The sequence below is a fragment of the Pelophylax lessonae genome (assembly GCF_965119305.1).
Source record: "Pelophylax lessonae genome assembly, chromosome: 6".
In the NCBI taxonomy this organism is placed as follows: Eukaryota; Metazoa; Chordata; class Amphibia; order Anura; family Ranidae; genus Pelophylax; species Pelophylax lessonae.
The window spans coordinates 296520933-296544905 of record NC_138773.1 but is presented as its reverse complement, the minus strand read 5'-3'; the positions used below and the strand labels follow the sequence as shown (position 1 = coordinate 296544905).

Below are 23973 nucleotides of genomic sequence, written 5' to 3'. Positions count from 1 at the left end.
AATGCACCCCGACAGTCAATATGGTCAGGGCGCATTGATACCCGATGGCGCCTCTGTAGTTCCGGCTCCTGTGAACTCAGAGGGATGTGCTGGGAGTAGTGCACAGAGCGGGAGGTGTAGGAGGGCACTTCCAGTGGCAGTGCAGATTACAGACTGTGGAGCACAGGGCTTGAGCACATGGCTGGATAAGGGAGGTGAAATCCAATAATGAGCCGGTGGAAGGCAGCAGTGTGATGCAGGGGAAGGGGGCAGAGAGCCGGAGCATTATGTGTATATAAGGCAGTGTTTCAGAAGGAGGAGGGGGGCAAAGAGCCAGAGCATTGTGTGTATATAAGGCAGCAGTGTGATCCAGGAGGAGGAGGGGGGCTGAGAGCCGGAGCATTGTGTGTATATAAGGCAGCAGTGTGATCCAGGAAGAGGAGGGGGGCTGAGAGCCGGGGCATTGTGTGTATATAAGGCAGCAGTGTGATCCAGGAGGAGGAGGGGGGGCTGAGAACCGGGGCATTGTGTGTATATAAGGCAGCAGTGTGATCCAGGAAGAGGAGGGGGGCTGAGAGCCGGGGCATTGTGTGTATATAAGGCAGCAGTGTGATCCAGGAGGAGGAGGGGGGCTGAGAGCCGGGGCATTGTGTGTATATAAGGCAGCAGTGTGATCCAGGAGGAGGAGGGGGGGGGGTTGAGAGCCAGAGCATTGTGTGTGTATATAAGGCAGCAATGTGATCCAGGAGGAGGAGGGGGGCTGAGAGACGGGGCATTGTGTGTATATAAGGCAGCAGTGTCATCCAGGAGGAGGAGGAGGAGGAGGAGGGGGGCTGAGAGCCGAAGCATTGCGTGTATAAGGCAGCAGTGTGATCCAGAAGGGGGGGGGGGGGCTGAGAGCCGGAGCATTGCGTGTATAAAGCAGCAGTGTGATCCAGGAGGAGGAGGGCAGCTGAGAACTGGAGCACTGTGTGTATAAGGCAGCAGTGTAATCCAGGAGGAGGAGGGGGGCTGAGAGCCAGAGCATTGTGTGTAAAAGGCATATAAAAATCGTGTTGGTGGTCCGCCGGATTCAAAATTGCGAGTTTAGTGGTCTGAGGTCCAAAAGGTTGGCAACCACTGGTCTAGAAGTGGAATGCGTGTTCCTAGGCAGGCTGCCTTTACATACAGAGCACCCTAGGTAGCATCCACATGTGATGCTGAGCCTCCATGATGGGAGGAACTGTCAATGAATGAAAGAACTGGGATAGTAAAGCTGGGGAGGAAAGATAAAGCTAGACATCCCCCAGCCAGGAAATGAATAAGGTGCTGTCTTGCTGCAGCTTCTAACGCACATTGTGAGAAGCTTACAGTGTGCATTGAAATCAGAACTGTGCAAGACTGAAGGGAAAGCTGGGGGTCAGCTTGAAGATTTTCCTTTACTTCCCATCTGATTAAACCTTTGTCACCGGGACAAGAAATGGGGAAATTGCTATAATGGAGCCAGGAAAGTAATAAAAGCCTGAGATGGAATCGGCACCTAACCTACGCTAGTCAAAAAAAAAAAAGTTTGGCTTGATCTGCACTTTACTGTAGTTCCTCCTTGGCGTATTCCACAAGGCAGAGAAATGAGCAGATGTTCCTGGCAGCCAATCAGAAGTCATCTTTCGGACTGTAGACTGAATAAAGATGAAAGCAGCTGATGACATAAGATCATTGCTCTTTGCACTGTAACTGAACACTCCTGTACAAGTTAATGCAACGTGACACGAAATACCGCTACCCCCTGTGCGCAGACTGACGGCTCGGCCTCTTGCACTGTACACAAAAGGAGTCTTCAACAGGAAGTCATTAAACCTAACGAGCACCATCTTCATCCTGGGCCCAGGACTCCAGTAAAGAGGCCCCCAGTGACAGGAAAACAGACTCCACATTGACTCCGCTCTATGCAGGGGTCATGCCGTCACCACTGTAAATCTCAGGGGCACACGCCTGCCTTGTAGGAGTTAAAAACGCAGGACCCCCTGTACACTCGATACAAGGAAATGTTTCATTCACAAATGGCTTCCTGAAGTGCAAGCCACCGGCTGGACAAATAAATATGTTAGAGGCTCAGAAAGGGAGAGTGACAGAGCTATAGGAAGCCGGGCGGATGTATCCAACACACAAAAGTGTTAACAGAATAAGGCAGCATTCATCACACTGAACGCCACGAATTTCACTACTTGTCGACCGCCTAAGTGGGAAAATACGTCATGATTTTGCAATGTAATACCGAGGTTATAACTGCAGTTAGAGGCCATATCCTGGTATTACATTTTTCTGCAGCTGCTGCTCTTTACGATAAAAAAAATAAAAAAAAACAGACCCAGCAGTTGATTAGCCGCTGGATCACTTTTAGAAGCAGCCCCACTGCCTTCTGGTGATTCTTGGGCTTACCTGGCTCCAAAAAGGAATTAAGCCTCGTACACACACACCGATTGTTGGCCGACCGATCGGCCGACTTTTGTCCAGTGTTGTGTTGGTCAAAATGTGCTCTAGACTGCACACGAATTTTGACGGCCAACAACAACCAACTGCAGAAGTGATGTCATGTGCTGGTTTACTTTTCGTGTGTTTTTTTCTTCTCTGAGCATGCCCAGTCTTGCTCATCTGACTTTTATCGGCCGAAATCTGTACTGACTGAGGAACAATCGGCCGTTCTGCTGACGGCCAACAAAAATTTTATAGCATGCACACCAGATTTTGTTGGGCTGAAAAGTCACAGTTGGTTGTTGGAAGCATCATACTAACAAGCCGACAACCGGCCGATTGGAGGTTGGCCGAAAATTTACGGCCAACAATCGGTGCGTGTGTACGGGGCTTTAGGGTTTTTGGTTTGTAGCGTTCAGGTTCTGGGACGATCTGCTTTAAAGTGGATCTTCACTACATCTGAGCACCACAAACCCCATTTAATTCATTTTTAATATTTAAAGCAACCCCCCCCCCCCCCATCTATCCATGTCTCCATACTTCATTTTGTTGAGAAATCACTTTAAAAAAAATACCACCCTGGCATTTCTGGTTGTAGCCATCTTGAGTAAGGGCAGATGATTAATGTAGCATTTACTTCCTGTAATCAATCTGCCCTTAGCTCAAGCCTACAGGCAAGAGGGTGGGCTTGACTGAGAAAGCCCCTCCTGATGACTCTTGGGATGTAGTACATAATTTGCCTAGGCAAGAAACTAGGAAGCACTTAAAGAAATGTAAAATAAAAAGTTTATAACAAGTAAACAGGATATACTTGTCCTATCAACTAACGCTAGCAGCTTGAGGATTAAAACAATGTTGATTGTTTTCATGCAGAACTTCACCCAAAAAAAAAAAAAAAAGGTGGTTTGGACAGGTACCCGCTCCCACTTCCCGTCAGATACACCACCGTGACTGACCTGATCCGGAAGTTTACCCCTCCTCCTTTCCCCACAGCGTTCTGGGACCTGTAATGTGTTTCAGAAGGCTGTAGGGAAAGGAGGGGTGAAATTCTGGCTCAGGTCACCGTGGTGCATCTGACCGGAAGTGGGAGCGGGTACCATCACAAATCGTAGCGCGACTCGCACACGCGCAGTAGAAACCTGGCTGTAAAACTGCAAAACTTTAATGCCTGTTTCCCTTATAATGTCGGCGCCTGGACCCAAAGCAGACTGAAGAATCGGCTTGGATGAGGACATTGTCGGATCCCTGGACAGGTAAGTGTCCTTAAAACAGCAGCTACAGAATTTACATAGATACACAGTAGGAAAGGTTGAATAAAGAAAATAGTCCATCAAGCTCAGCCTGTGTGGCTTTATGTGTGTTCGTGTAGACAATCATTTCCTATATCCCTGTATTGTGTTCGCCAAGATTCACATCCCAGAGTTTAAACTAGGGATGCACCGATCCAGCTTTTTTGGAGCCGATACCGATATCTGGCGAGGTGAAATCGCTGATACCGATACGGAGCTACACACAAAGCAAGCGGCTGCAAAGCCGCTGCTTCATGTGTACGGCTCCTCCATTCACAGGCGGAGTGCATCCGATATCACTCCGCCTGTGAGCCGGACCTATACAGGAAGTAGCGGCTCCCATCCAAAACTACTACTGCACCTAGTAAGGGATGGCTGAGCCGTTACTCATCAAAAACCGGATCGGCCCGTGGGACGGCTGAACTTTACCGATCTCCGAACCAGCTATTTTGTCCGGATCGGGGCCGATTTCCGATCCAAATATTGGATCGGTGCATCCCTAGTTTAAAACTATCAATACTTTCTGCTGACACCACTGATTGTGGAAGAGAGTTCTACATCCTCACTGCCCCGACAGTGAAAAATCCCCCACGCAGCTTAAGGTTAAACCGCTTCTCCTCCAATCTCATTGTGTGACCACGTGTCCTCTTACACTCAGACAGAATAGTTCGCTACCTACACTGGGATCACCATTGCGATATCTGTACATTGCTATCATATCTCCTCTCTAGGGAGAATATATTCGTGCTTGTAGTCCTTCAGTCCCCTTTATTCATTTGTCAGCCCTTCTCTGTACTCCAGCACATCCTTCCCGAGGACTGGTGACCAGAAATGGACAGAATACTCCAGATGTGTGCCAAGAGTTTAAATCAATGGTAGAATTATCGTTCTCTCTCTGGAGTCAATTCCCCTTTTTAAATGCATGCCAATAGTCTGCTGGCTTTGCTTGCAGCAGCTTGACATTGCATGCTATTGCTCAGTCTGTCTTCTACCAGGACCCCCAGATCCTTCCCCATCCTGGAATCCCCCCCAGAGCTTCTTCCACTAGGGAGTAACTTGCATACATATTTTGAACACCCCCCCCCCACCCCCACCGTGCATCACTTTACATTTTTCAGTGTTATTTGTAGCTGCTGACTTAATTTTTGGGGGGAGCCTGGAGCTCCTCAAACTTGTCAGCAGGACGGGAAGTGAAATCTCTAACTGAGCCCAGGATAGCAGTCAATGTAAGTAGCCATGTCTGCTGAGCACTTTGTAAATAGGAAAGAACGCACAACACTCACCCCCACTGAACCTTGAGTGTATAATTCCTCAGGAAGGCAACATCTTTATTCTGTAGAGTGCAGTAAATGTCTTCAGCTGTTTCCAAAGAAATCTAAATTGATGACAGCTGCAAAAAGCTCTCATTGTGAACGATCGTTCCTAGCGTGTCCTACTTCGCTTTACAGACAAGTATTTATATGAAAGTTTGGTAATTACTATCTATTGCCCAGAGCTCCCAAATCCATGCGGCTTTTTTTAGTACAGAGTAAGACAAGGATACGGCAGGGCTCACACCTTTGCCTTGCGCTAACATGTATTGAGAACTTGTTCACATCAAGTGCATTAGGCAGCCTAAAGGCCCGTACACACGCACCGATTGTCGGCCGTAAATGTTCGGCCAACGTCCGATTGTCGGCTTGTTCGTATGATGCTTTCCGACAACCGACTGCGACTTTTCGGCCAAACAAAATCTGGTGTGCAGGTTATAAAATTTTTGTTGGCCGTCACCAGAACGGCCGATTGTTCGCCAGTCAGTACAGATTTCGGCCGACAAAAGCCAGATGAGCAAGACTGGGCATGCTCAGAGAAGAAAAAACACACGGAAAGTTAATCACCACATGACATCACTTCTGAAGTTGGTTGTTGTTGGCCGACAAAATTTGTGTGCAGTCTAGAGCACATTTCAACCAACAAAACACTGGACAAAAAGACGGCCGATCGTTTGGCCGACAATCGGTGCGTGTGTACGGGGCTTTACTTATGCCGCAGTCCCAACACAAAACAAGGCAATGGAAAAAAGTCTGGTTCCAGATTAACCCAGTTCACACCACTGCGCTGTGGAGCAACATGCTAAAAAATATGATGGCATTCAGCACTTTTTTCAGCATGGTGGAATGGGATTCACTGCATCACACTGCAGCCAAAAATAACCTAAAGCAGTTGTAAAAATCAGACATATAAAAAATATAATCACGCATATCCCTCTAGTGTGTATTTGTCTCAATCCAGATCAAGAAGTGTCATTTCTGTCTGCTGCCTCCTTCTGCTATCAGCATGACTCACTACTGACAAGTTTTCCTGACGCCAAGAGAAGAAAAAGAAAAGAGAAAGAAAGAAAGGAAAAAAAAGAAAGAAAAGAAAAAAAAAAAAAGCAGAAGGAAGAAGAAGAAGAAAAAAAAAAAAAAAAAAAAAAAAGGAGAGTGCTCGGGCACACAGCCTGTGATTTAACAGCCTCGGCCCTGTTCCAGTGTGCTGTCTGAAAGGGACTGTGTCTCTTCCATCCAATCAGCTCTTAGAGTTCTCCTCACTGATCTCTGTAGAGTAATTTTAGCTCGCCGCCCCCTTTTTTCTGACAACTCAGAAATTCCAGACTTTGAATGGATGTAGAGAAGACTGCAGATAAACAGGTGCCACTTATGCAGGAGGATTTGTGTCAGAAATTTTCTGTGTATCACATGAAGCCAGTCACCTCACTGGGTATGTGGAAGGGTTTACAACCACTTGATTGAAACATCACATGACTTTTTATTAAAGCTGAAACAAAAAACTTGTATAAAAATAAATAAAAATGCACAAATGCATGCATGGCTGCAAGTGTGAATGAGCCCTAAAACCCTTTTATTGCACATGTAACATTGTTGTTATTCAAAATGCATTGTAACAGACAAATATATTTAAAAGAAACCTGCGCTATAGCGCAAGTATGTAAATGCTCTGCATTGCCAAAAATAGCACACTTTTTTTTTTTTTTGACACTGCACTTTTTTAAAATGTAAACAACAAAAAAAAAAAAACAAAAAAAAAAAAAAACACACACACACGGAGCCCAAGCCCTCATTTACATTAAATGCGTGACATCTGTAATTGCACAAGTTTCAAAGACGCAGGTTAGGGTTGTACTTTGAAGACATCTGTGTGGCTTAATGCAAAGAGGTCTATTCAAGTCACACCCAAAAGTAGTGCAGGAACTACTTTTCTTCAAAATGATGCAGCACCGCAAAGTTGGCGTTGCATCAATTTGAAAATGACCACTGCCGACAACAGGAGGAGACTTTTCCTGCATCTTGTTGCATGACAAGTCGCTCCAATGTGAACGAGGGCTAAGTCTAGGCTCACACATGTCCAGCTGCAATTTGCAGTCCGGTGCGGTTTTGTTCACCGGTTCAGGTGCAAATCTTTACTGGAATTCGCACCTAAACCGGACCAAAAAAAAAAAAAAAAAAAAAAAAAAAAAAAAAAAAAAAAAAAAAAAATCGCACAGGACCCTTTTCAGAGACGGACAGTGGCCGCCCAGGACGTGTGAACCAGCTCCATTGAAAACGGATCTGATTCACATATATGTGAAAGGAGCCTTAAACTAAACTGAGAAAACTATTTTTTTTTTAATATTATAAATATATAGTATATGCAGGCAGCCAAACTTATCTGCCCCATTGCAACAATCTCTGGAGCTGCAAGCTCATTATATATACTCCGCACACCTGGGTGCTGGAATGAATGACATCCTGAAATTGCATCATTATGTCCTGGCCAATCAAAGCGCAGCTCATTGCATCTCTGCATTTTTTTATGCCGAAATTAATGAAGTTCAATGCACAACTCTGCATATTCTCAGCAGAATTAGGTGCTGGAATGAATGCACTCCTATGTGTGGAAGTTACATCATTATGGGCTGGCCATTCAAGATGGCCAATGATCCCAAACCCAAACGAAGACTGGGTGAAGGCGTTCTGCTTTTCATTGTAAAAAGAAACCTGCCAGTGACCCTGTTCTATAGGGAAAGTTACAGGTTCACTAAAACACTGAGCAAAAATAAAAAGAATAACCTGCGCTAGTGTAGGAATAAACCAAAGTGAGCTGCAACCATTTTGTGAGATATACACAATACAAAACATACAATAAATATATGTCGCGCTAATAGTGAATGTCCAAAAAAAAAAAAAAAAATCAGTTGATATCAAATCAATCAACAGGTGATGAAATAAGGAATCCTTGATGTGACCATAAACAGGCTTAGATACCACCAAAGGTCCCTTCTCTTATCAGCCGGACGAATGACCAACTCTTTATTCTTACACAGAGTCCAAATTTCTTTTGGACCCTTTTGCATTTTACCTTAATTTGGTATAAATCCCTTAGAACCCAGCTGGAGGCCTACCATGTCCCCAATACACCGATTGAACACCTGATGTGGTTACAGCCTAAGGACCGCCCGGCAATTTTGTGTCCTACTTTGTCCCTGTCATTAGATATCTGGAACAGATTGACGAAACGTCACGGCTTCAGGTCCCCCCATGCCCCTATTGGGTAATCCTCGGTTTCCTCCGGGCCTCTGTCCCCAAGCATTTTCATGGTGGACCAACAAAGCTCTTCTCCGCCTAGCTGACCTAATGGACAACAGGGGTGTTCTCTCTAAAACTGTACTACGGGACAAATATTTTCTGCCAGAGAGCGAGATTTTCCGCTACACCCAGATCCTTCACTATGCCTCTTCTCTGAAGAGCCTCTGATTTGACTACCTCTACCCCCATGGAGTATCTTTGTAACAACATAGACAAGCAGAAGGGTTATATTTCCACGATATATACTATGTTACTCGATGATGATACCAAATTGCCTTATATGACCCGGCGGGAAGCGGATCTGGGTGAGGAACTAGATAGGGCGGAGTGGAACAAGCTGGCACTCATGAACTGTAAGTCCCTGATAAATACCTCCCTAATAGAGGCAAATTATAAAGTATTTCTCAGATGGTATATGGTCCCGGTTCGGCTGGCAGCAGCAGTCCAGGGAGCATCTCCTTTATGCTTTAGGGGCTGTGGCCAGGTGGGCACGGTCCTCCATATTTGGTGGACCTGCCCTAAGGTCCACCGGTTCTGGATACGAGTATACAACTTCATCTACTCGCTCACGAGTGTCAACTTGGTCAAATCCCCTATACAGGCGTTGTTAGGCAAGCCAATTGAGCAAACCCCTACATTTACGAAGAGGTTGGTCACCTTTATATTCACGGCGGCCAAGATCGCCATAGCTCGTTCATGGCGGTCCCTGGTGATATTGTTTTGAGTTGCTTAAAGCTAAGCTGACATGGATTATGGTGAATGAGCGCATGGTAGCCATCCTCCAAGATAAGCTACCCCTATTTGAAAAGACATGGGACCCCTGGATCAGATATCTGGCGGGACCTAGATGATTTACAGCTGTTCCCCAACAGGCTCACAATTGGGGGGACAGTCGTGACAGCAGCACTCCCCCGTACCCGACCTGGATGCCAATTAATCCTTCCCCCTACCTTTCCTCTTCATTTTCTTTTCCACCTTTCTCCGTTTCCTTCTCTTTCCTAAGTTGTTTCTTTGTGATCCCTCTTTCCCTATGGGGTTCGGACACCTGACGGAGCTAACCCCCTGGGGACTTCTTTGGGGTTTTTCTTCTCCCGCACACCGCTTCCTGTGGCCCCGCTGTCCCCGATGGTGGGGCGGTGGGTTGGGGCCCGGGTGTTCGACTCTCCCCTGCCTTGGCGCAGTGTGTTCCCTTTATGGGGCGCTGGGTGGGGGGGGGGTGGCCCTGGGCCTGCCTTGGGCCTCCTCGGTGCGGGGCATGGTGGGTTGCGGGTGTGGGAAATGTTTTTATTGTGTGTTCCGAGGGGCTGCGTCCCCGAATCCCTTACCCATGCTGTAATGTTGCACTTTTTGACAGTCAATTACCTGGTGCTTTCTGTTATGTTATTGACTTGCACTTAAAACCTAATAAAAACCTATTGAAAACTAAATCCCTTAGAACCACATCACAAAACACCTTGAGAGAGGGACCTAGTGCTCTTGGAGGCTTACGGCCAGCCAAGGCTCACATTGAGGCTTGGCTAAGTTTATACTGTATAAGTAGCGGTGATTCAGCACGCCACCCGTACCCCAGAAGATGTCAACATATGACGAAACGTATAGGATGGAGCAGCTTGCTGACATCACCACATTTGCGATCCCCGGAAGGATGGGCTGTGTTTTTCATGCTGGTCAGCATGTTTGTTTTAAAGGCAATTTTAAGTTGCCAACCAAGTAAGTGCAATCTTTTAAAGACATACAATAAAAAGTGTTAACGATCTACACTATGTGGAGCCCTTTATGTTTTTGGGTGTCTCTATGATGTTACCATTTTCAGTATCGGTATGTGGAGCTTCGAGAGGACCCTGCACTACATAAAGGCACCGGCTGGGTATGAAACCAAAAGAGTCCCTTACCTCTAAATACAGGGTCAATAGTTGCTGGTAAGAGCATTTTAGCCTTTAGTGGTGGTGGTGGTGTTACCTAAGACTATTTATGGTGACGGACAGCATGGTCTCATGATCACCACATCAAGGATTCCTTATTTCATCACCCATGGAATGATTTGATAATCAACCGATTTTTTTGGACATTCACTATTGCGCAACTTCTATTTATTGCATGGCACTAAAATGCTGGCCTGTTGCTTACCCTTACCATCCCTTAGTAGGCTTAGTTGGAGAAAGAAGAGTCACGTGTGCCCCATACCCATGTACCAGGTATAGGTCATCGTTCCAGGTGAACAAAGGTGAAGCTACAGACAAGTATTTGGGTGATCCTGTTGCTTTTCCTTGCATGGAAAAGATTGTCAAAGTCGATAATTTTGCACTAGATATTACTCGGTACCAGAAGCACGCAAATTGAAAAGTGTCTGGTCTCCATCTGCCCTACAACACACGATGTGCGGCTTCAATCGTGACAGATTCGCAACAAAACCTACAAGCAATTAGTTTCACAAAACACATACAGCTGTGTGCAAAGCAGAGCCGCAAAGCTTTTTTCCTCCATAAGGAAAAGTATCCAGAGCGATAGTAATGACATCTTTATTTGCAGCGGGAAGACAAATGGAAGACACTTTTAATAGCGGCTGTGATTTCAGGCCGTGTTGAAATGATTTCAGATCTGCTGCCAGCGATCTGTCACACAGATCTTAGTCTGGAGACGGCAGCGCTCATTCATAAATTACCCAGCAGCTCATATGGGAAACTATGCAGAAGGAAATGTGTTTACACTTTGTAACAACTACAATGTACACTGAAGGAAACCCGTGCTTCGCTCTTCTACAGCTGCTCTGCAGCCATTGTGCGAGATGTGAATCAACCAATGCAGAAATCAGGAGCCGGTCAGTCCAAGTTTAAATCGGACCTAACCTCTCCCCCCCCCCCCCCCCAGCCTTTGCAGCCAAGGAAGCTTCCATCTTAGCTTCTACTTAATCTGCAACTGCCATGGTGCTGCACGTGATCCGTTATGACTCCCAGCTGTTTGATGGTTTTGGAAAAACGTTATATTTCTTTTTCAGCAGAGACCCTAGAGCAGTGGTCCTCAACCCTGGCCCTCAGGGCCCACTAACAGGCCAGGTTTGCAAGAAATACATCCCAGCTGATATCATTTGCTGCTCAGCGATTGCAGTATTCTAGTCTGCATCTCCCCAAGGTAATACTTAAAATCTGGCCTGTTAGTGTGCCCTGAGGACCGAGTTGAAGACCACTGCCCTAGAGAATAAAATGGAGATCGTTACAATACTTTATGTCACACCGTATTTGCGCAGCGGACTCACAAATGCAATTTTTTTTTGGGGGGGGGGAATACAACTTATGAAAAAAAAAAAAAAAAAAAACACCGTAAAGTTAGCCCAATTTATTTATTTTTATAATGTGAAAGATAATGTTACGCAGAGGAAATAGATATCCAACAACCCAACATGTCATGCTTCAAAATTGCGCACGCTCGTGGAATAGGGACAAACATGGTACTTAACATCTCCATAGGCGACTCTTTAAAAATTTCTACAGGTTACTAGTTTAGAGTTAGAGGGGGTCCAAGGCTAGAATTTATGCTCTCACTAATGATTGCGGCGATACTTCACGTGTGGTTTGAACAGTTTACATATGTGGGTGCGACTTGCATATGCACTTTCTGCGCGCGAGCTTGGAGGGACGAGGCACTTCGAATTTTTTTTTTCTCTTTATTTTACCTTTTATTTTAAAAATGTACCTTTAAGCGCCGGTTCACATAGGAGCGACGCTACTTTCAGGGGCGACCTCCGAGATCGCGGTGCGAGCAGCGCGCCGCGACCTCGGAGCGGCCGCCACGGACTTCATAACATTGAAGTCTATGGCGGTCGCCTCCTGGTCGCCCCAAAGAAGCTCCAGACCCTTTTTCTAGGGTCCCAGCTTCCCTATGGGAGGCGACCTGTGAGGCGACCAGGTCGCCCTAGTGTGAACCGGGGCTAAGAAAAAGTATTTTGGTCACTTTATTTTCTATTAAAAGGAATGTAAACATCCCTTGTAATATAAAATCAATAAATACCAGCGCTGTGATGTATAAATAGGTGAAGATAAAAAAATTGTATGTTAAATCCTGAAGCTGCTGCTCACTAGGTAAAACACCAGAAAAGCTACAATTCATAAAAGGCAGCGCCAACAGGTAAAAAACAAAAAGACACACACACATATATATATATATATATATATATATATATATATATATATATATATATATATATATATATATATATATATATATATATATATATATATATATATATATATAGATATAGTGCTAAAGGTGTATATAAAAATATAACTGATCAAAATATTAAAATTCATATAAGATAAAGTGCATACGTGATCACCAAGTACAAAAATCAATACATAAAGTGCAAAAAAGATTATATATATATGCAACCATATATAAGGTGCAAAGTATATAAGCTGCAGTCCGAAACTCTACGCGTTTTGCCCGCCTTAATGGGCGTTATCAAAGACCTAGAGGTCTTTGATAACGCCCATTAAGGCGGGCGAAACGCGTCGCACTTCCGGGCAGCGGAGCATTACGACGTCCTTTCCTGTAACCACCGTGGAACGCACGCCGGCAGCGTACACGGATGTGGAGTGACATGCAGAGTTTTGCTTCCTGCCTGGGACATGGATGGATCGATGGCTCTGGTAAGCTGGGAAAAAGACTTCGAAGCGGTGGGAGGGGGCACCTCTCCCTTGGCCCATAAAAGTGATCCTGTGGCGAATCCACCGCTGGGGCCACTTTTATGTGAAAAGAGCCCTGTAAGAAAATACCAGGGTTATGGCAGCTATCTGCAGCCATAACACCAGTATTGAATGTCAAAATAACAACGCAAAACTGTGGCGGACGGCCTGGAAGTGGTTAAAATTTGATTTTTTTTTTTTTTTAATCGAAATTTTAATAAAATGCTTTGAGTAAAATTGTATCTAAAAAGATACCGTATTTTCCGGCGTATAAGATGACTTTTTAACCCCTGGAAATCTTCTCTAAAGTCAGGGGTCGTCTTATACGCCGGATATCGTCTTATACGCCGAATCAGAATATGCGGTGGAGGGGGGGGGCGCTCAAAAACATCCGTGGTATGCCCGGGGTATGGAGAGAGTGGCAATGTGATCACATGCATCGGGAAAAACCTGCCTTTCACCCGTCTGACCCGCCCGCTCGCTTGCCCGCTCTGGTATCCTACCTTCTTATCGGCTTCCATCCCTGCGTCTCGCTCCTGAGGCCTGAAGCGGTGTAGGTGCACATGCGCGATAAGATTCGGCGGCGGGGATACCAACTCTGACAGGGAGTCCTGTGTCATAGACTACGGTACAAGCAGGGCAGGGGCCAGACAGGTGAAAGAGGCGGGTTTATCTGGTCACATCTATTATTACCAGATAAAGGGGTGTAAATTAAGTGGAAGAAAATAAATAAAATGATGTTTCCCAACTGTATATACGGTACAATATAAAATTTAAGGTGAAATACCGGTATAAAAGATAAAATATAAAATCACTCCTTTATCTGGTCACATCGCTGCTCTATACCCTGGGCAATACCATAATCTCTGAGACAGGAAGGGCTGGGCAGGCAGGGAGAGCCAATCAAAGCTTACAAGCAGCCATTATAGCAAAACATAGCAGTACAGTATACAGTATATTGAAATCAAATCTGATGTTTTTTTCTTTTTTATTTGGTGTGCGTGTGCATTGGAAGAGGGGTAGTCTTATACGGAGAGTATATCCCAAACTTTATATTTTAACTGGAAAAGTTGGGGGTCGTCTTATACGCCGGAAGATACGGTAGTTTTCTATTTAAGATACATTATTAATTTGGTTTATTCAGCACAAAATGGAGCTTAGTTATGTAGCATGAGGCTGTATATTCTGCAATATTTACATTTTTGGTGAACTCATTCAATGAATCCAAGCTCTGCAGGCTGAGATAACATGCACTGCATTGATGCATTCACACAATTTCACACCAAATACCAGCAAGAATAAGTCCTTACATTTAAAGAGACCCTGTCATTTCAGATCCAGCATTTAAGCGCCTGTTAGCGGGCATCCACTCCCCTGCTGCCACCACGTCCCTCACCTTGTTGTGTCACTGCCACATCACCAGCTGTCCCATTAAAGTGAAAGACTGTCGGTGAGTCAACAGCGGGTCAGAGGAGGAGCTGATGTGGGACAGATGACATTTGCTCCTTAAAAATTATGATTTAAAATCAAGCCTTTTTTCTAGTGATTTAAATCAAATCAAACCTGACTGACATGCCAGGAATTTAAACTGTTAATGGGTTTAGTTCCACTTTAAGAGTACCTTCAGGCCTCATGCACACAGGGTGTTAGAGAAAAACCAGCTGCAAAACTAGTACTGCCGCCAGGAAAAAGCAGCTGTAGAAAGGCGCTTTAGAAGCGTTTTGCATTGGCAATGTGCATTTAGCAGCATTTCTCTGCCCTCTTCTATTTTTCACTCCAAAATTCAATTACCACAGCTTAAAAAAACACTTGATGCGGCTTAACACCGTATACAGCGTTAACACGCATTGATATTGTAATGGGATTAGTGCAGCGCTATAAAAAAAAAATTTCCACTACAAAGTACAATGAAAGTCCATTAAACTAAATCAAGACAAATCCATGCAGGAGGGGCCCATGCAGAGAAAGTGCTCATAGTCTATAACAGGGATCCTCAAACTACGGCCCTCCAGCTGTTGTGGAACTACACATCCCATGAGGCATTGTAATACTCTGACATTCACAGACATGACTAGATATGATGGGAATTGTAGTTCCTGAACAACTGGAGGGCCATAGTTTGTAGACCCCGGGTCTAGTACATATACTGGATCCCTTGGAGCTTGATGTGAAAAGAGCATTCAGAGCCACCAAACAGGCTGGCCTCCTACCTTGCCAACTGACCTCTGAGCTAACAGTGGGTCATAAACACTTAAATCTCTCCACACCAAGTATAGGAATAGCTGGGAATTTTTCCAGGACCATCCCTCAGCTCCAGGTTCAGATATGGCAGAACAATCCTGACCCCACACGTGCAGCTCAAGTAAAGAATAGAAGGCAGAGCATAGTGAAGTACTTCCAAAAACACAGTTTATTAAATACAAATAGTGCCTCTTACTTGAAAAAGCCCTGTGCGCCCAGTGCTAGGTAAAACAGCATGTAATACAGAGTAGTTTCAGGATACAGCTCGCAAAGCCAGATCCTCAGTGAGACAGCGGGTGACGTCACGACTCCTCCTACCCTCCGTACGCGTTACGTCCCCTTTAGCCGCATCAGGAGTTTTTACAGCTGTAACGCTGCTGCTCCAGAACGCACTTGCTCTGGGTTTTTTTTTTGCAGCTTAAAAAAAAAAAACAACGCTTATGCCACTAAAAGCCTAAGTGTGCAAGGACACATAAAACATGAAGATGCTCCTAAGAGTGGCAGGAAAAAACACTGTAGGAACAATAAAAATACTTTTGATTGATTGTATTAAAAAAATGGTTGCTCAATTTACCTGTTTCTGCCTGCATAACAGATGTATGGAGGCAAAGGAGGTTGGGCTTTAAATGCCCACACATCGCACATATCATATGTCACTGGGCAGCCAATGTCCCCATGTCAGAGTGCATTCACTGCATCAGACAGCTCTCAGACCCCCACTAACAATCGGTAGCTGCTGGGACCAGATCCCAATCATGTGACCACTGTGCCAATTACAATGGTCACATGATCACTGATCTTTCCCAATGGGGACACAGACAGGAATAGGATAGAGGTCCTTACCCTTCCATACTCTGCCCAAACCCAGAATAACGTTCTGAAAGAAGGTCTTTAAAGAGTACACATGCAAGAATGATTAAAGCTGGTTTCATACAGGCTTTGGCTTGTATAAGAGCAGTGTGAACTGCAAGCTTTGCTGAAGCTTTTAAAAGTACCATTCAGCTCATGTTTGAATGGCGATTCTAATAGCAGTGCCGATTGTCACTTTAAGCAAGCTGCTAGCAGGTTTCAGCAGACTTTCAATAAGCGTTGAGTGCCGGTTCACACTTATGCGATGCGGGAAGGCTGCGAATTCGCAGCCTGTTCTCGCATCGCACACGCACCCCCGGCAGTTCACACTGCCATATGCGATACGCTGGGGGTGTCAATGTAATCTTAACGACACCCCCAGTTTGATCGCATATCGCAGTGCGATCGTGCAGTTCGCACAGGATCGGATCGCACAAGTGTGAACCGCTGTGCGATCCGATCCTGATGCGGCTGCAAAAATGCCTCCTGTGCGTGTTTGCAGCGGGTGCGATGCGAATTTAGCCATACAAACTGTATGGCTAAACTCGCACCGCACAGCCGATCGCATGTAATGTCGGAGCAGTGCGCTCCGATATTACATGCGAACCCGGCACTCGCACAAGTGTGAACCGGCACTGAAGCCTGCCAGCATCTTGTTTAAAGTAGCAATCAGCACTGCCATCAGCATTTACAAACTGTAGCTGAATGGTACTTTAAAGTGATTGTAAAGTCTTTGTGTATAATATATGTGCAGTTGGTTTTGAACAGAGCAGCCTAGATCCTCCTCTTCTTGGGTCCTTCTCTGCTGCTCCTAGCAGCTCCCTCCTGTCGAATGCCCCCACATCAAGCAGCTTGCTATGGGGGCACCCGAGCAGAGTTGCAGCTCCTTGTGTGCATTCAGACACAGAGCTGTGGTTTGGCCCCACCCCTCTCTCTCCTGATTGGCTAACTGACTTTGAATTGACATCTGTGGGAGCCAACGGCACTGCGGTTGTGTCTCAGCCAATCAGGAGGGAGAGTCCCGGACAGCCAAGGGACTCATGGACATCGCTGGATAGAGAGGGGGCTCAGTAAGTATTAGGGGGTGCTAGGTCAGCTGTTACAGACTTTTTATAGAATGCATTAAGATAAAAATCCTTCTGACTTTACAACTCCGTTAAAGTCTCTTTTCACACTTTGATGCCCCCGACTTTGGAGTGCAACTTGGATACGATGTTGGTTTTTACCAGCGATAATGCACAACCGTTGCATTGTATAACATACGGCTTTTATGCAACTTTTAAAAAAGGTCAACATTGAAGTCTATGGCCCTCAAGTTGCATGAGCATCAGACCAAAAGTAGTGAATGAACTACTTTGAAGTCGCTGCAAATTTAGGTCACACATTTGATTGGACTTCATGTTTCCCAACGATAACCAAAGTCGCCCGACAAGGTGTACAAGTTAGAAATGGAGCCTAAAGGCTTCCACAAAGCTTGCTGAAAGCTCTGCAAATGCTTTGTCAAATCTTGCTGTTTACACTGCAAGCTGAAGCCCGTATGAAACCGGCCTATGAGAATTCTGAAAGTGAAGCACCATCTTGGGGCCTACAGGAACTATGAATAAAGCTGATCATACATGACTGGAAATTCAGCCTGTTCAGCAGACACCAGACAAATTTCTGTCCATATATGAGCACCCTGGTTGTACAGGAGGCTGATCTACCAATCGACTTCTGTACAACCAACCTGTCTGGTTTCTCCTGTAATGAATAGTGCCACCGCCACTGATCATGGCATTCTGATGGCAGGGAAGACCCCTCCGCCATTAGAACACAATAGCTTAGTGCAGTGATGGTGAACCTTGGCACCCCAGATGTTTTGGAACTACATATCCCATGATGCTTATGCACTCTGCAGTGTAGTTGAGCACCATGGGAAATTTAGTTCTAAAACATCTGGGGTGCCAAGGTTCGCCACAACTGCCTTAGTGGGAACAATTCACCCATCCACCTTGAATGTGTGGAGAGGGGAATCGGATTTTATTTTTTTTGATTAATGTATGGGCTGCCAAATCCTCAGATCTTGTTCCATCCACCCAGGGAATTCTCAGACAAGCTATACAGACACCTCGACTTCCAGCTCAGAACCAAAGTGACTGGTGATCTATCACTAAATGATCCTCAGTTTTTCATCCCGCTTCAAAGCCATTGAATGGGAAGTGCACTTTTAATGTCTTTTCCGTTTCCAATTCAACCACATGTGACAAATTATTTGCAGCTTTCTCACAGAAGTCGTCAGAAGCGATCTGATCCATAACCAAGGAGAAGAGGTCAGACCAGCGCCCCGATGTCAGGATTCAGTCTGGTTAGTATTATTAAAGTTTGTGCCTAAAGCCAATTTAGCAGGCTGACAGCAGTGCAGAACGCACGGACGCAGCCTACAGGACTCGGAGCAGTCCCTCCTCCCTTCATGAAAAACGTTGTGCAAACATCAGACCATCCTTTACATCAGTCATGTGTTCCTTCAAAGCTATGAAACTTCTCTCAATTAGTGCAATTAAACAATTTCTCCCTTTATGAAAGTCACAACACAGCAGCCTTCAGCTAAAATCAGGTTTGTAGTCTTATGTCTGATCTGTAGCATGATGATTCAGAGGGGACATAACTGGGAGGACTCTCTCTATTAACTCCATCTTCACTAGTAACCTGAACAGCTTGCCGTACACCCGACTCTTCTACAAGATGAAGGCCAACTGAAGAAAGCCTCGTACACCCGCAACGATTGTTGGCCGACCGATCGGCCGTCTTTTGTCCAGTGTTGTGTTGGTTGAAATGTGCTCTAGACTTGCACTAGACTTTTGTTGGCCAACAAAAACCAACTTCAGAAGTGATGTCATGTGATGGTTTACTTTCAGTGTGTTTTTTCTTCTCTGAGCATGCCCAGTCTTGCTCATCGGATTTTTGTCTGCCGAAATCTGTACTGACTGACGAAAAATCGGCCGTTGTGGTGATGGCCAACAAAAATTTTATAGCCTGCACACAAAATTTTGTTCGGCCGAAAAGTCAGTCGGTTGTCGGAAGCATCATACTAACAAGCCGACAATCGGACGTTGGCCGAACATTCACTGCCAACAATTGTTGCGTGTGTACGAGGCATTACACAAACCTCCCCTAGACACCGGCCACAGAAAAACGCTAAAAACGTCCCCTAATGTGCAGCAATGAGTGCCACTGATAGGCTGCATTGATGGGCACTGATGAGCCTTCATTATTAAGGCAGCACTGATACGACACGGATTGGTGGCCACATTGGCTGTCCAGGGAGTAGCATGCTCTCAGGCTGCCTAGACCCCACTCAGAGCTGAAGTTGGAGCCCAACTAGGGGGGGGGGGGGGGACCCAGCGAGGTGGTGTCCGGCTTGGGACAATTGCTGAGCCCATTCAAAGCTGTCGATTCCTGTTCCAGGGAGCCCCCGCGGACAGCTTTATGCAGACCCGAACCCAGTGAGAGGTAGGGGGGGGGGGGGGGAACGCTGCCCAGGGAACACTTCCTGCCAAGAGCTCCGCTCTGCCCCTGTCAGCTCCGCTCCTCCCACAACCTTCCCCTCCTAGTACCTTACAGCCCCTCATCCCCATGCCAGCCACTGGGGCCGACACCAGCCCAAACAGACACTTTGCTTTGAAGCATAACTCCATGCAAATGGTTTAGTACACAGAATACAAACCTACATGGGGGGTTATTTTTTACCTCTCAAAGTTGTATTTGTCCATCCTGTCCTGAGATTTACTCTGTTCTCACTTTGGTAGAGCGGGGGGGGGGGGGGGGGGGGGGAGTTGACTTTTCTAGTGCAATTATATAAAAATTACAAATCTTATATCCTCCCCAGCCAGTGATTGGACATGGAAAGGAGAAGCAGAAGGCATAAGCTCATCCCTCTGTCGCTCTCTACATCTATAATCATTCTTGTTGGTGCATGAGCTCTGCAGCACAACCGATTGGCTCCCTCTGTCTGAGCTCTGCTGTATAGGGACTGCAATAGTCTGATACAAAGTCAATTGCTTGCATTTAAAAACAACGATTTTAGTATATAAAAAACAGGGCTCGACAAATCCCAGGCGCCAGGTCACCATGTTGACTAAAAATGTGGATTGGCACCTGGGATTTGTCGAGCCCTTTTTTTTTTTTACATACTAAAAACATTGTTTTTTAATGTAAGCTATTGGCACCAGATGGATTCTTCTAGTTGCCATCTTTTGCAATTTAGAACCGTGTGAAATGTTTAAGGATTCAGTCTCAATCCCACATCTGGTGGACCTCCACAGGACTCAGAAGACAGTTCGGTACCAACAGACATAGCATTTGCCAAATAATGTCTCATGTAGATGCACGTCAAATGCAGGTCATCAGATTTCCATTGACTTCAAGGGAGTAGTGTTGATGACCGCTCAGAGGCTGCCTTTTATCTGCTTTGTACTTTGCATGCAACATGTCCTATGGAAGTGCATTTGAATTGCAGCCTTGTCTAATCAAAAATTGCACTTTGCATTCAAATGCTAAATTTGGGCAGCCTTGCATTTGTAAGCAAAAGACATGAGAACAACACCCATCCACAGGAGCTTAAGGCAGGCCATAGATTATCAAAAAATCAACTGTGTTGATAGGGGGAATCCCTCCTGTGAAACTATTGTGCTCCCCCAGCAGGGGGGAGGGTGAGGGCTGTCCCGGGAGAACAGTGATTATTGCTAGCAGCTATAGCCACATGCTAGAAATCCAACAAGCTGATTGTACCCAAGTCAATCCCTGGATCCACTTCAATATCAATACAGTACAATCAGCTTGCCCATAGATGGTTCGAATCTCAGCCAGTCCCTGCTGAACCAGCCAAACATAAATCCATGTATGGCCAGGTTTAGGGCTCATTCGCACTAGAAAAAGCATGTGAATTAGGGATCGATCGATTAGGGGGCGGGGTGGGGGGAGAAAGGAGACAGAACTTCTGAGGGATGGCGCCGCAGCCCCCTCCCCTCTGAAAGGTGCCAAACGTGGCACCAGAGGTGGAAGCAGAAGTTCCACTTTTTGGGTGAAACTCCGCTATAAGTACAGAGGAGGGGTTTGGGGTACTACAGACCCCTGATCCCTCCATAAACAGTACCTGTCACAAGAGAGGTTTACATTCCTTGAGACAGCAAAAGACGTTAAATGTGCAGAATATCGGCACCCAATATCGGGCTGAAAAAACTATATCGGTCGATCCCTAGTGTGAATGGCACAGAAACACAGTGCATGTTCCTGTGTGATTCACATGCAGTTTTGTGCACAGCGATTTCTGCCCATTCATTTTGAATAAGGAAAAAAAAAAAACGCATCAGTAGTGCATGCAGTCGGATCACGTTACTTTACCATCATGCGATCCAGTACTGGCAAACGCACTGCATTAGCGATCTGTGTTTGGGTTGTCAAGAATTTTGCACTTACACCTACTGCAGATTGCAAGGGCAGAGTGATTTGAATGCGAATGGAATGCGAATTCTCCTGCACTGTGTATAAAGGCCCAAAGTGTTGCCCAAACCATCTTCCTTTAAACAAAAAAAAAAAAAAATAGGCTTTTTCTTCTGATGGTGGATTATGTAAATGTTGCTTGTTTATGCTTTATATACTTGCGTCTTTTATATGGTGACAACCAGAGAACTGGCTTTTGTTTACAGGATATATCTGCTATTACCAGATCTTTTCAATAAAAATATTGAAATAAAAAAATATACGCGGAAACTCAAACGCAGGGCAAATAGGACCTGACCTGGTGGAAAAATAAAATGTGCTTTACATCTACAGCAAACAGTCACACAGCAAAGCAGTTTCGCAAAACGCAGGTTAGAATATTTGCCCCTTATTTCTAACAGTAACTTCAGAAGGTACAGCGACTCTGAAGACATTCTTGGCTCATTACCGAATTGCTGTTTTCACCCACAAACCTGCTCCTCCAAATTGGAGATGAAATATTAATTCCTATATATTGGCTATAAACGCACCCATAATAATAACCAGGATTCCATCCCAAAACAAGACCCAACAGCTCTAATTGTTTCTTTTGAAACTGTTGATTTTGGGTTTCCTTAAAAAGTTTTGTAAAAATTTTTTATTGAAATTGATGGCTTTAGCAACTCTGATCAAACTGATTCAAGCCCCGTACACACGCGACGATAATTGGCCGTGAATTTTCGGCCAACGTCCGATCTGCCGATTTTCGGCTTGTTAGTACGATGCTTCCGACAACCGACTCCGACTTTTCGGCCGAAGAAAATCTGGTGTGCATGCTATAAAATTTTTGTTGGCCGTCAACACAACGGCCGATTTTTCGTCAGTCAGTACAGATTTCGGCAGACAAAAATCAGATGAGCAAGACTGGGCATGCTCAGAAGAAAAAACACACGGAAAGTAAATCAGCACATGACATCACTTCTGAAGTAGATTTTTGTTGGCCGAGAAAATTCGTGTGCAGTCTAGGCACATTCCAACCAACAAAACACCACTGGACAAAAGTCGGACGATCGGTCGGCTGATAATCGTTGCGCGTGTACGGGGCTTTAGGCTTAAATAGAAACTGCGGCCAAACTGATGAAGGTAACCCAAGGCCAACCATTTTGAAAGACACCATGGCCAGCCTGATCTAGGTAACCTAACTGCCAACAATGTCAATAGGCTACTTTGATCTATTTGGCTATAGTTTGTCATTTTTTTTGGCCTTGAGTACACTTAATCAGTTTTGTTGCTAGTTTCTCCTGAAATGGTGTTGGGTTACCTTGCTCAGTTTGGTCAGCATCTTCTAATACCAACAATTCCAAGAGAAACCAAACTAATCTAGGCAACCCAATGACAACCATTTTGATAGAAACCCTGACCAGCGATCTAAGCAATCTACTGCCAAGAATTTCAATAGGTTGCCCTGATCAATTCAGTTATAGTTTCGAAATTGTTGACCTTGAGTTGCCTTGGCCAGTTTTGGTCCTAGTTTCTCCTGAAATTGCTGGCGTTGGGTTGCCTTGATTAATTTGGTCAGCTTTTCCAATGTTGACATTTTGATAGAAATCATGGCCAGACAGATCAAGGCAACCTATTGAAATTGTTGGCTGTAGGTTGCCCAGATCAAGCTGGCCATGGTTTCCTTCAAACTGGTTGGCCTCGGGTTACCTTGATCAGTTTGGACATTTACACATGTAAAGGAGTGCTACGTCACGCAGTCCGTTCAAAATGAACGGGCTGGCACGCACCTCAGGACGCAGAAATTGGACCAGCGTCTTTGACGCTATGCAACGAAACTTCATTGGCCAGATGTGTTGAGATGTCATTCAGATTCCTTCACTCTGCATTATCCCATTGCAGGCAGTATGCAGTACCTCACATCGCGGTGATGCGTACAGGACTGTGAATGTTCCACAAATAAAGGTTTTGAACGGGGCCTAAGGGGTGAACTGAATGGCCTCTGTCCCTTCAGTAAATCAACACCATCATCCCTGAAGTCTAATGCCCCGTACACACGCATCGATTATTGGCCGGGAATTTTCGGCCAACGTCCGATTTTCGGCTTGTTAGTATGATGCTTCCAACAACCGACTCCGACTTTTCGGCCGAAAAAAATCTGGTGTGCAGGCTATAACATTTTTGTTGGCCGTCAACACAACGGCCGATTTTCCATCAGTCAGTACAGATTTCAGCAGACAAAAATCTGATGAGCAAGACTGGGCATGCTCAGAGAAGAAAAAACACACGGAAAGTAAACCATCACATGACATCACTTCTGAAGTAGATTTTTGTTGGCCGAGAAAATTCGTGTGCAGTCTAGGCACATTCCAACCAACACAACTCTGGACAAAAGTCGGCCGATAATCGTTGCGTGTGTACGAG

General features: G+C 45.3%; 1 protein-coding gene across 1 annotated transcript in view; it reads right to left on the bottom strand.

Annotated features, from left to right (window-relative positions):
- Positions 1-23973, bottom strand: part of CHPF (chondroitin polymerizing factor) — a 77611-nt gene that overhangs the window by 53045 nt on the left and 593 nt on the right. The gene's annotated exons all lie outside the window — the stretch shown is intronic.